This window comes from Entelurus aequoreus, linkage group LG28 (assembly GCF_033978785.1).
Source record: "Entelurus aequoreus isolate RoL-2023_Sb linkage group LG28, RoL_Eaeq_v1.1, whole genome shotgun sequence".
NCBI classification, from domain to species: Eukaryota; Metazoa; Chordata; class Actinopteri; order Syngnathiformes; family Syngnathidae; genus Entelurus; species Entelurus aequoreus.
The window spans coordinates 13,720,852-13,732,279 of NC_084758.1; positions in this window are offsets into that span (position 1 = coordinate 13,720,852).

Sequence of the window (11,428 nt, forward strand, 5' to 3'; positions counted from 1 at the left end):
TATATATATATATATATATATATATATATATATATATATATATATATACATATATATATATGTGTAACGGTGTAGAAACAGACGTTCATTATGCTTGATTAAATTATGAATGAAGTGTTGCAACAGCGCCTGTTGCTGGCGAGAAGTGGTATGTACTTTACCTGCGGGAAGTGCTCAGAACTGTGACGCCTTCCAACTGATAATCTCGTGACCCAAGTGGACTCACAGTCTCACAATTTGCACTGTTTTGCAGGACACTGTAATAAAAGAAATTCATAATCCACCTGGTGCCAGTGATATGTTGAAGCGACAGCAGTGTGGAGCTGCATTTTGCCACATACAGTTGTGGACCATCACACATATATGTATATATATATATATATATATATATATATATAGCTAGAATTCACTGAAAGTCAAGTATTTATGTGTATATATATATATATATATATATATATATATATATATATATATATATATATATATATATATATATATATATATATATATATATATATATATATATATATATATATATGAAATACTTGAGTTGGTGAATTGTAGCTGTAAATATACTCTCCTCTTAACCACGCCCCCCACCCCCACCTCCCGATATTGGAGGTCTCAAGGTTGGCAAGTATGTGTTCAGTAGACCCATAATAAATTCATAAAAGAACCAAACTTCATGAATGTTTTTTGTGACCAACAAGTATGTGCTCCAATCACTCTATCACAAAAAAATAAGAGTTGTAGAAATGATTGGAAACTCAAGACAGCCATGACATTATGTTCTTTACAAGTGTATGTACACTTTTGATCGCTACTAGTGTTATAATGAAGACAACACATGATGTAAGTGTCTATATTAGTTGTATTAGCCTACTATCGAAGGCCGACGCAAATCTTTGGTTGACAGAAATGTTGTATTTTAATTTTTATTCTACACATTTTTGCAAAATGGAAATCATTAGTTAAATGGAGGTTTCTCACAGGATGAGATAAGTTCTGGAAATTACTCGCTTAGAATGGCCAAAGGTACAGATGTGTGTGTCCAAGTTTAAGGAAACGGCAGGCTGTCTTCTTTTATTACATTTATTACAATCTTTGTAAGCTCGGTAACGTTTGCTGTGGTCTGGAACAACATGGCACACAAACAACTATCTGAAATGCAGCCAACATTACATCATCATCATCGGCGGTCACTCGAACGAGTATGACAATCCTCCTGGTAGGGGTGTGTCCCTTTTAGTGGGGATGCCTGTGCGTGACTTTGTTTTACGTGGGGAGACTGGTGCACAGACAGTCACCACACGATCCTTGACAGAATCGGGTCATGGTACAGTGGCATGGAGTCCAAGACGACTGGGGACCCTTTTCTGCTGCAGCCTTCTTCCGCCATCACAGCCGTTGTGGTAGTTCTTACATCTACCGTCTTTCGCCTGCTCCGCCGTTGAGGTCTTCACCATATCCTTGGCTAGGGGGCAGTCAGGTACAAGGCCTTTGGCAAGGGCCACCTGGGGTAACAGTAGTAAAGTCGTTAACCTCCTAGTGGCCCAAGACCCCATAGAGGAGCCTCTACTGCCGGATGCACTTTAACATCATGCCCAGGGTTAGGGTTACATTACATACAGATAATGTGTCATGAGACACGCAAATATAAATTAAATACACAGACGACATGAGTAAAGGAAATTAAAAATATACCTACAAACGAGGCATAATGATGCAATATGTACATACAGCTAGCCTATTTAGCATGTTAGCATTGATTAGCTTGCTGTATGCACTGACCAAATGTGCCTGATTAACACTCCAACAAAGTCAATAATATCAACAAAGCTCACTTTTGTGCATTCACGCACAGTATAAAACATTTGGTGGACAAAATGAGACAAAGGAGTGACATAAAACACGTCTTTCTGTGGCAACGCCGGAGAAAGTTGTACATGTAAACAAACTACAAAACCCGTTTCCATATGAGTTGGGAAATTGTGTTAGATGTAAATATAAACGGAATACAATGATTTGCAAATCATTTTCAACCCATATTCAGTTGAATATGCTACAAAGACAACATATTTGATGTTCAAACTGTATACAAACATTTTTTTTTTTGCAAATAATCATTAACTTTAGAATTTGATGCCAGCAACACGTGACAAAGAAGTTGGGAAAGGTGGCAATAAATACTGATAAAGTTGAGGAATGCTCATCAAACACTTATTTGGAACATCACACAGGTGAACAGGCAAATTGGGAACAGGTGGGTGCCATGATTGGGTATAAAAGTAGATTCCATGAAATGCTCACTCATTCACAAACAAGGATGGGGCGAGGTACACCCCTTTGTCCACAACTGCGTGAGCAAATAGTCAAACAGTTTAAGATCAACGTTTCTCAAAGTGCAATTGCAAGAAATTTAGGGATTTCAACATCTACGGTCCATAATATCATCAAAAGGTTTACAGAATCTGGAGAAATCACTTCACGTAAGCGGCATGGCCGGAAACCAACATTGAATGACCGTGACCTTCGATCCCTCAGACGGCACTGTATCAAATCGTACCGACATCAATCTCTAATGGATATCACCACATGGGCTCAGGAACACTTAAGAAAACCACTGTCACTAAATACAGTTTGTCGCTACATCTGTAAGTGCAAGTTAAAGCTCTACTATGCAAAGCGAAAGCCATTTATCAACAACATCCAGAAACGCAGCCGGCTTCTCTGGGCCCGAGATCATCTAAGATGGACTCATGCAAAGTGGAAAAGTGTTCTGTGGTCTGACGAGTCCACATTTCAAATTGTTTTTGGAAATATTCGTGTCATCCGGACCAAAGGGGAAGTGAACCATCCAGACTGTTATCGACACAAAGTTCAAAAGCCAGCATCTGTGATGGTGTGGGGGTGCATTAGTGCCCAAGGCATGGGTAACTTATACATCTGTGAAGGCACCATTAATGCTGAAAGGTACATACAGGTTTTGGAACAACATATGCTGCCATCCAAGCGCCGTCTTTTTCATGGACGCCCCTGCTTATTTCAGCAAGACAATGCCAAGCCACATTCAGCACGTGTTACAACAGCGTGGCTTCGTAAAAAAAGAGTGCGGGTACTTTCCTGGCCCGCCTGCAGTCCAGACCTGTCTCCCATCAAAAATGTGTGGCGCATTATGAAGCGTAAAATACGACAGCGGAGACCCCGGACTGTTGAACGACTGAAGCTCTACATAAAACAAGAATGGGAAATAATTCCACTTTCAAAGCTTCAACAATTAGTTTCCTCAGTTCCCAATCGTTTATTGAGTGTTGTTAAAAGAAAAGGTGATGTAACACAGTGGTGAACATGCCCTTTCCCAACTACTTTGGCACGTGTTGCAGCCATAAAATTCTAAGTTAATTATTATTTGCAAAAAAAAATAAAGTTTATGAGTTTTAACATCAAATATCTTGTCTTTGTAGTGCATTCAATTGAATATGGGTTGAAAAGGATTTGCAAATCATTGTATTCCATTTATATTTACATCTAACACTATTTCCCAACTCATATGGAAACGGGGTTTGCACGACGATTTCAATGATTGCTGAAATTAGTAGGACAAAACGGTGCTTGCCAAATACTCTCATCAGTGAAGCATGTATAAGATGAACAGTGGGATTTCTAACAATTAGGGAGGTTTGTGTCGTGTTTTTCCATTTTCACACATCTCTGAAAGAGGTCCAGGGAGCCACAAGGGTGGCGCTAAAGAGCCACATGCGGCTCGCTGACCCCCGGTTTAGGGGGTCCTTGGCCTGGTAAACGGTGCCATGGGAGACGGTGACAAATTCATGGGACATTTGCCATTATTGCCTTATCAGTGCCGGAGCAGGAAGCGGCTCATAAGTCAGAGAACATGATGCTGCACGCCTCAAATAAAATGGTTTAGTCAAAGATTCCAAAGTGGATGAGATGGCTAAAGGACTGAGACGTGTGTAATAGATGATATTAATGCCTACTGTATTTATTCAGGACAAGAATCAGTGTTTATAGTCGGGATGTCTGCAGCCTCTCTCTGTGCTGAGCTAAGTGAACCGTGGACGCTTCAATGGCCGCCTGATTGTGAGTTAAACGTCTCCAAAGAATGGAGACAAGTGACGGGCGCAGACTAAGCGTGACGGCGAGCAAACGCACGCACACACAGTGTGGCGAATAGTTTCCCCTGCAAAGCGTCTGATAGGAAGTGCGATACCAGGTCTGTTTGTAGCAGAGGAGCGGAGCGCCGCGAAGAGGGAGAGGCATAAAACCACCTCTAAGCACCTGCAGTAAAACACAAAGCGCGCTTGTGAAAACAGCCGAGGCAGGAATTTTTCCAAAATGAGCCAAGTCACGTCTTCAAGGCCCCGCGAGACAGGGAGATGAAAGCAGCGGCGAGTGGGGGTGAAACGGGGGGCCGAGGAGGAGGAGGCGCCGTCACCTGGAGAGGCGGCCGCCATTGACAGGATCCCGGCCAAGCATGACGCCCCGAAATAATGACGGGAACAGTTGTCGGGGGTGGATGCGTGTTGTGGACAGCTGCGAGACGTGAGCTGACAGATGCTCTTGATGTCTCTACAGTTCATGACGTTTATTTGGACCTTTAAAATCCCCAATAACACGAAGCAAATACGCTGTGATATACATGCCAGGCCAGTAGTTGGCGATGTCGCCTTCTAAAGAACACACACTTACACATACCGTACATTTGACTGAAAACTGTATCGCCATATAAGTGTTTTGTATCGGTCGATATCCATAATTATTAGAGCTGTCCGATATCCGATATTCCGATATTGTCCAACTCTTAATTACCGATTCCGATATCAACCGACACTGATGTATACAGTCGTGGAATTAACACATTATTATGCCTAATTTTGTTGTGATGCCCCGCTGGATGCATTAAACAATGCACTGCAAAAAGTCAGTGTTCAAAAACAAGAAAAAAAAATACAAAAGTTAGGGACATTTTATTTGAACTAAGCAAAATTATCTGCCAATAGAACAATAAAATTTAGCTTGTCAAGACTTTCCAAAACAAGTAAAATTAGCTAACCTCAATGAACCCAAAAATACCTTAAAATAAGTACATTCTCACTAATAACAAGTGCACTTTTCTTGGTAGAAAAAACAAATATGAGACCTTTTTTTCTCAATATGTTGAAAAATATTCTTAAATTAAAGAAAATGCTAGTGCCATAATGACATGCGCTCGGCATTACATTTCTTGCATTTTGCCATTGATAATAGGACATCATCGCGCCATGTGTGTTCTCTTTCAGTCAATTAGTGCACAAGGAATATATATAAATATATATATATATATATATGTGTGTTTCCCACACATTCATTTATTTGTGGCAGCCTGCCACGAAAGAATTACGTCCGCCACAAATAAAACATTTTTTTGTTTTTTGTTTTTTGTTTTTTGTCCTGTCCAGCTTCTCAGGCAAATCATATAGTTGATGTAGATGTAGGCGGCCGGGGTGTCGTCGAAAGCTACAACGCCCGCCGCCGCTGTCCTCACCTTGACTTCCTCCGTCTCCGGGCCGCTGACAGCACCGATCATCGTGGTGAAGTCCTTCGTCGCGCCGTCGATCGCTGGAACGCAGGTGAGCACGGGTCGTGATGAGCAGATGAGAGCTGGCGTAGGTGGAGAGCTAATGTTTTTAGCATAGCTCTGTCGAGGTCCCGTAGCTAAGTTAGCTTCAATGGCGTCGTTAGAAACAGCATTGCTAGGCTTCGCCAGGCGGTACAGCATTAACCATGTGGTTACAAGTCCAGAGTTTGATAGTATTGTTGATCTTCTGTCTATCCTTCCAGTCAGGGGCTTATTTCTTTTATTTCTATCTGCATTTAAGCACGATGTTATCACGTTAGCTCCGTAGCTAAAGTGCTTCGCCGATGTATTGTCGTGGAGATAAAAGTCACTGTGAATGTCCATTTCGCAAAAGTCACTGTGAATGTCCATTTCGCGTTCTCGACTCTCATTTTCAAGAGGATATAGTATCCGAGGTGGTTTAAAATACAAATCCGTGATCCACAATAGAAAAAGGAGAGAGTGTGGAATCCAATGAGCCCTTGTACCTAAGTTACGGTCAGAGCGAAAAAAGATACGTCCTGCACTGCACTCTAATCCTTCACTCTCACGTTCCTCATCCACAAATCTTTCATCCTGGCTCAAATTAATGGGGTAATCGTCGCTTTCTCGGTCCGAATCGCTCTCACTGCTAGTGTAAACAATGTGCAAATGTGAGGAGCCCTTCAACCTGTGACGTCACGCTACTTCCGGTACAGGCAAGGCTTTTTTTATCAGCGACCAAAACTTTATCATCGATGTTCTCTACTAAATCCTTTCAGCAAACATATGGCAATATCGCGAAATGATCAAGTATGACACATAGAATGGATCTGCTATCCCCGTTTAAATAAGAACATTTCATTTCAGTAGGCCTTTAAGGCAAGTGGTAGAAAATTAATTATTCATCTACTTGCTCATTTACTGTTAATATCTGCTTACTTTCTCTTTTAACATGTTCTATCTACACTTCTGTTAAAATGTAATATTAATGTATTCTTCTGTTGTTTGGATGCTTTACATTAGTTTTGGATGATACCACAAATTTGGGTATCAATACGATACCATGTAGTTACAGGATCATACATTGGTCATATTCAAAGTCCTCATGTGTTCAAAGACGTATTTCCTGAGTTTATAAACATAATATAAATTTTTAAAAAAACAAAAGAAGATGTTGTGATGCCAAAAAATATCGACGTAATCATAGTAGTATCTAGACTAGATACGCTCCTGTACTTTGGTATCATTACAGTGGATGTTAGGTGTAGATCCACCCATGGCGTTTGTTTACATTTGGACGCCGGTGAGCTACGGTGTGTCTGTATCGTCCTGCAGGGATGATACTTGTAAGAAACTTACTTTATTTGTCGCCATGGAGGTGAGGATTAGTGATTTATAAGTAGCTACAACACTGCCGACGGCGGCTGAACTTTAGCCACTAGCTAGCTAGCCATGTCTTAAAGCACCTCTTCCAGTGTTGTAACTTCACCTTTATCGTTAGTTTTTACGCCAAAATGCGTCCGTTATCCCTTTTCTGTCTACACACTGTGTCTGCTTGTAAGTACTCTGTGTGTGCGCTACCTAACATGCTCGTCTGCTCGTGAACTTGAAGTAGCAGGTGGTGAGAATGCTCCGTTTTTCCGAGTAGGAAATCCGACCAGCGGGGCCGTTCCTGTTGAAACTTCCGACGAGGAACTTGGAAATTCCGACTTCTCAGTTTGGAGAAGTAGTTGATAGAGTCGTCTTGATTGCGATCATTGGATCGGATTGCGGTTGATATTTGTCTTTCTCAACTCATTTGATAAGATGTCATTCACCTACCGAAGGAGCATCCACTGTGGCAAATTGTTGCAAGGTTTTAACCACAAACTTAGTCACTGCTCGGTGACATCGGCCCGGTTGCAATGTTCCCTCTAATTTTTCATTTGTCTGAGTAAACACAAAAACCTTCAGAGCACACCAGCATCATACCTGTCCCAAATCATAACAATTTAAATCTCGTATCATAACGATCAAATGACAGCAGACTTTTCCTTTAGATTATTTTCTAATTTAAGTGCCCACTTACAATGAAAATAACAAACAAATCTTGTTTATCATGATCTATGTACTAGTATGTCTGAGTGGGGGTCCTACTTTGGAAAGAATATTTGCCTCTTTCAGAGATCACATTTAATTCCCCCTTAAAACATTCACATTTTGCACCATGACATGTAAACATGGGATAAAGGGTACATTCCTGTAACTTTCTGTCTGTAAAATGGATTTTTTAATGAGCATTTCTGCCATCTAGTAACAGCCACTTTTTCTCTCTCAATGTGGACCCCGAGTCAAAATATTTGCCCAGTTCTGTTATAGGCAGTGTTAGTACCTTTTGTATTTACGTCTGGGATCAAAAACGCGACATTCATTTATAGTTATTGCATTCTGCGTGTTCAAATGTTTCAAAATATTGCTCGTATGTCCTCTTGATGAAGTAGCGACCTTGGAATTATCAAAAGTAGCGCTCTTGCAATCTTTTCTTCTCACTACGCGCAATGTGTAATGACGTCATCCTCACCCGGGAGAACCGTTAAGCATGCGGCTGTCAGCAACCCGCGGCTCTCAAGCCGCATGCGGCTCTTAAGTGCTGCCTTAGTGGCAGAGGTGGGACCAAGTCATTGCTTTGCAAGTCACAAGTAAGTCTCAAGTCTTTGCCCTCAAGTCTCGAGTCAAGTCCCGAGTCAAGACGGGCAAGTCCAAAGTCAAGACTGGAAAGTCTCAAGTCAAGTCCCAAGTCCTGCATTTTGAGTTTCGAGTCCTTTCAAGTCCTTTTAACCACAGACTAATATATTTACACAGATTGTGTATGCTTTTAAAACGCTGTATTTATTTATTAAAACAAGTGCATTTGAAATTGCTGGAAAAAAAATAGTGCTGACATTGCACTTCATATTAGCACTATTAACCAGTTATTTTAAACATTTAACTCATTCCTTTACAGAATAAACCCATTTGAAAAAACAAGTGCAACTGTACTTATTTGTACAAAAGTGATAACATTGTATTTCCATGGCATATTGCATTGTAACTAGTCCCACAGCAGTTTCTATCCTGTTCTTACCTTATCTCATTGATCTCATCTCATACTGTATGTGTGTTTGTGTGCGTACACATGAAAAACATAACATATACATGAACAAAACAATGAACAGAGTTGTACTTTTTAGATGTCAGGGCCCTATGCAATATGTACACATATTTTTAATATAGTATACATTTTAACTGACCTTTATTTTACTATGTTTGTCTTTTTGTAGGTGGCTAAAATATGCGGTCCTGCTGACCGCCGTCTAACGTTACGTTACTGTGTGTGATACAATGACTAACGTAACGTTAAGTGTAGGTACCTCATGCAACCCTGCTTAAAAAAATCACTTGAGAAAAAGTATGAATAAGGTAGCGAACTGCAGTGGACGCAACATATTGCCGTGTTGGCAATGACGTTATAACCATAGACATCTTATAACTAGACGCATCATTGGCAATTTGGCCGCCATGTTGAAGTGGTGATGAAGAGCCGGCGAACAGCCTAAACTGACAGTTGACAGGTAGCAAACAAAGATGCCGGGCTGGTGTTCAGCGTTTTCCTACTCAAATGAGCGGACTGTTGAAAATAGGAATCGGGGGATTACTTTTCACAAGTAAGATTTAACATTAACATACTATTGTTTGTATTTTATGAAAATAATATTACCACAGAGTTGAGAAGGAGCAAAGATCTTCAATATTTGTATGTGAAAATCACAAATAAATCTTCTGAGGGAGGATGACCCCCCTACAGGGGTTTGGTTTACAAACTTTCAGCCCCACCTAAAACAAAATTCACCAGCCGCCACTGATTATGATGCATTCTCATTTTAGGCAAAATATAAGACAATACTTTCTTAACAGTATAATTGTAACCAGGAATAAGTCTTCAAGTAACAATATTCAAATACTAACATTGTTGGGTAATACAGAATTTGGTTTTATTCTGAATCCAGTGAAACATATTGGTGGTTTTAGCTGATATAAAGACTTTCAGGTGTTTATTTATGTTTAAGTATTTGGCAGACGCTTTTATCCAAAGCGACATACATAAAAAATACATATATAAAAATCACTGTAAACATGATCATTTAAGGGAAGAATGTAATAGAAAATATCAATACAAAGTGTCAAGACAGAATAAACTCTCTGCTGCTGCAGCAACAGAGATACAGTCTATAAGATATATAGATATCTAATGTATTCATACATTGTTTATGTAGGATATACGCATGTACCTGTCATGTCTGTGTTAATCATGTTTTTGTTTTGCTTGGGTTTTGGGCTCTTTTTAGTTCCTGGTTGCACTTCCTCGTTTGGTTTGGTTTCCATGGTCACCCATTAGTTTTCACCTGTCATGTCACGCACCTGTTCACTTGTCTTGTCACGCACCTGTTTTCACTGATCACGTCACTATTTAAATCTGTCTGTTTCTGTTGTTCGTCCTGGCGTCCTCGCACTTTTCGATCCCTCCACTTCATGTCATGTCACAGTTCTTTGCCAAATAAGTTTTGTTCATTTATGCCACAGTTAGTGTTTTTGTTTTATTGTTCATAGTTTCTGCCATTGTGCAAGTTTTGTGTTTCTACCCAAGTTTTGTATTTCCGCCCTCGTGCAAGTCTTTTGTTTTGTATAGTCAAGTTTTCTACCTCCACTGTGAGCGCCTTTTGTTTATTCCTTTTTTATTGTTAAACAAACATGTATTTAAATTCACGCCTCGCACGGGCCAATTTTCCTTTGCCTTCCGGAGAAGCAAAACCCAAGAACCCAGTTTTGACAGTACCGTAATTTCCGGACTATAAGCCGCTACTTTTTCCCCTCGTTCTGGTCCCTGCGGCTTATACAAGAGTGCGGCTTATTTACGGCCTGTTGTTCTCCGACACCGACGAAGAGGATTTTGGTGGTTTTAGTACGCAGGAGGAAGACGATGACACAATGATTGTATATGACTTTTCATATACCGGTAGGCTGGTTATTTTGATAACGTACAGGCGAGCACTTTGTATTACTTTGCAGCATTGTATTATTTGTACTCTGCACGAATGCTGTTCGCCATGTCAAAGATGTGAAAGTTTGATTGAATGATTGAAAGATTTATTGTTAATAAATGGGACGCTTTGCGTTCCCAAACAGTCATCTCTGTCCCGACAATCCCCTCCGTGGTAGCAGGAACCCCTATATACTACGGTAATTACAAATCAAAACCCTGCGGCTTATATATGGAGCAATCTGTATTTTCCCTTAAATTTAGCTGGTGCGGCTTATAGTCAGGTGCGGCTTATAGTGCGGAAATTACGGTATATATAACCTAATCATATTGTTTCTTCAATTTAAAAATAGCTGACCGTTTTTTCCCCCTTCTCTGGGATTATATTCCCAGTTTTGATCTCGGACGTCTGGTCACTTATAGCGTATAAGAATATTATATTACTGTTAAGCAAATTATGAATAATAAAACACACCAAAACATGTGTCCGTTATCATAGCTACACGTATGACAAAAAAGCGCGTGAAAATCAGTGGTATTCAGTGAGGTAAGATGAATTAAATGTGCTGACAGTTCATTGCTCCTGCCAAATGAATTGCACTGAGTGGAGCGTATCACCACTCCAAGATGGCAGCCCTGCGTCTCGTCTGCGCCAGAAGGCAGTAGCGCTCCATGTTGCGTACCCTTATAAGATGTCTATGGTTATAACGTTAGCAGTGAGTTTGCAGCCTCACTGATTTAACTACACAGAAAATAAAAGTCACGTTACTTAG